The sequence below is a fragment of the Solenopsis invicta genome, chromosome 4 (genome assembly GCF_016802725.1).
Source record: "Solenopsis invicta isolate M01_SB chromosome 4, UNIL_Sinv_3.0, whole genome shotgun sequence".
Taxonomy (NCBI): domain Eukaryota; kingdom Metazoa; phylum Arthropoda; class Insecta; order Hymenoptera; family Formicidae; genus Solenopsis; species Solenopsis invicta.
Window position 1 is genome coordinate 13026754 of NC_052667.1, and position 2982 is coordinate 13029735.

Below are 2982 nucleotides of genomic sequence, written 5' to 3' on the forward strand. Positions count from 1 at the left end.
TGTGGTATAAAAATGTTTTAAAGTATATTGAAGAACGTTTTGATTTTTCTGAAAATAATATTTTATCTAAAATGCAAATTTTTTCTTTAAAAACAATGTTTAACTTTAATGAACTTTGTGAAGTAGTTACTAAATTATCTCTTGATCATATATTAGACATGGACGAACTTTACGAAGAATATTGTCAAATAAAAGAAATATTGAACATTATGATCTCAGAGAAAGAAAACTCTGAAAATCAAATAAATTATTCATATAAAAAGTGACACAAGCTTTTTAGTCAGAAGAAAGATTTAAAAAATTTTCTTAAATTATTTCAGTTTGTAGCATCAATTCCAGTTTCAAATGCTTCAGCTGAACGTGTATTTTCACTATGTAATAATACTTGGAACGATAACAGAAACAGATTACTCATAGAGAATGTAAAAGCCGAATTACAAATTAAAATAAATTATCCATTCACATGTCAAGAATTTTACGATTATATATTAAAGAATAAAGAGATACTTAAATACGTAAAATCGCAAAAAAAATATAATTTTAAGTCAAAAGATATATAATTTTTAATTATTTACTTTTATGTTCAAAATATTTTATGTACCATTGATTTTATTTCTTTAATAATATTTTATGTACCATTGATTTTATTTCTTTAATAATTTTATTAATTTTATTAACAAATAAATATTATTTACCTATCTATACATATCTATTTAACATATTTATTTTTATATTAATATGTTTAAATGCAACTAATTGTAAGTATATAAAAATAGTCGAGAACGGATACATAATATAAACATTAATATTACAGGGAACTCTAATTTAATGTATCGTGAAAAAGTCCCGATTTTTTAAACTGTGTCCCGATTTTCTAACGTCGATGTCCCGAAATTTTCAAATGAAGAGTTGGTCACCCTAGATGTAACATACATTAATAATCTTTATATTAATTCTCTCTGAACTATTATATATAATTGACAATATTAAATTTTTACTACACCCTATAATTATTATTATAAATATATTATTATAACCTATAATTTTATTACAGAGGGGAAAAAAGTGAGGACATTGCTCGCTTTAAACTTATTGTTCACAGTACTTACCACGTTAAAAAGAAAAAAGGAGCAGTGGCGACCTTCGCGCCAAGAATCACGTGAGGCATTTTTACTTCTTGTGAAGGTATATATATTTTAATAAAATAAAATTTCTTTGTCATAAGGCCGAATCATTTTATAAAGAACTGAAAATGTCGGGTAGGAATAAATTTTGCGCATAGACTAATAAACTCAACTGATTTGAAACTCTGTAAATAATACATACTTCGCTAAAAATTAATTGAAAATTTACAGTACTATCATTGTCGCAAAATAATAATCTGACTTCTAATAGTCTGACTCCTTTTAAATAAAAAAATCTATCACTTGTAAAGAGAGAACTTTACCTAAGTAGCAAATTTCGATTCTCTTATGAGTTAGTATGTTCTGAAGTAATAGAAATCTTACTCGCACTTGGGAATATAAAAATTTATTTAAAATAAATTTAAATACTGAGTTGTATATTATAAAATTTTGAAACATATCTATATTTTCAGAGTACAAATGACGTTCAGCCTACATTGAATTTGAGAAGGCAAAAATATGCAAAATATAGACTTAATTTAGGAATACAAGCCGTAATTGTTGGTAGAAATGAAGATTATATCACACACTATGTCGTTATCAACGAAGTGTATTTCGAGGTAGAAACTCCATTGAAAGCGATTGATATAGCCTTTAAATCGATGTATGTTTTAGATAGTAAATATCCAGTTGAATGTGCCAGGGAATGGCATTTTTTACAAGAAGGAATATATGGAATCTCCAATGACAAAAATATTTCTAATCTTGCAGTATTAGCTTTAACAGAAGATTATTTAGAATTTAAATCTAATCATTAACAGTGAGATTATAACACCGCAAATGCTTACGTCAAGTTGTTTCAATGCCTAAAACGTGTAAAGTATATATTTTAATTAAGTGTTTATAACACACTTGTTCTTACGAAAAGCGAAAGATTTTTACTTTAAGATAAAGTAATGTTGTTCAATTAACCTTTAATTTTTCAGTGGTAATACAACTTATAATTTTTAGTTTTTTAACATAACTGTTTAATTACAATATTAATTAAAGTTTACATTTAGTTTCATTTTTCTAATACTACAAAATTCTTGTATATTTGTATGGTACTATTACATCATTCACTAAATTTATTTAATGATTCTCATAAAATGTCATTGCTGTCATGAATCTTTTGGCAGTATTGATGCTCTTCAGATTCATTTCTCTATAAAGCATCCAGCTTGTACATATTTTAGATGCGTTATAGAGACATGCGGTCGTTCATTTACTGTGTGGAACTCATTTAGGAAACATTTGCGAAACAAGCATAATGTGCCTATCGTTTCAATAATTGTAATAATAATATAACACAAGTAAAGCCAACATATTGTCATAGTCCAAATGTAGCTTCTGATACAAATAATGATATTGTCCAAGATGATCCGGAATTGTTTGATACATCACTTCTTGATTTTCAGACTTTGTTGGAATTACATGCTAATATTCTTGTATCTAAAATTAACACAAAACCAGGTCTCCCACGTAATCTGGTTAATTCTATAATTGAAGATATTTCTATCTTTGTTGGTGGAAGTTTTCTCAAAATTTTGAAGCAAACTGTTGTAGATGCACTTTTATCCTGTCACGCACAAGCCGAAAATATTTACAATATTGAAAAGATGTTTGAATCTTTGAATAATCCATTCCATCACTTATCTACAGAGTACAAGCGTATGATGTATTTTCAATCTACAGGTGCATATACCTCCTGAGAGTTACTACATTGATTCTCGTGTGGCGAGAAAACGTACAAAACAGGGTGTAAAACCACAAATGAAACAAGTAATTTCACAATACATTCCACTTAGATATGTTTGCA

The 2982-nt window shown here is 26.9% G+C and overlaps 1 long non-coding RNA gene across 1 annotated transcript; it reads left to right on the plus strand.

The window, feature by feature from the left end:
• The first annotated feature begins 765 nt into the window (after positions 1-765).
• LOC120357568 lies at positions 766-2047 on the plus strand. The gene is made up of 3 exons (XR_005574567.1): positions 766-924; positions 1055-1185; positions 1598-2047. It is a non-coding gene; the product is annotated as an uncharacterized LOC120357568 (long non-coding RNA).
• Positions 2048-2982: the final 935 nt, after the last annotated feature.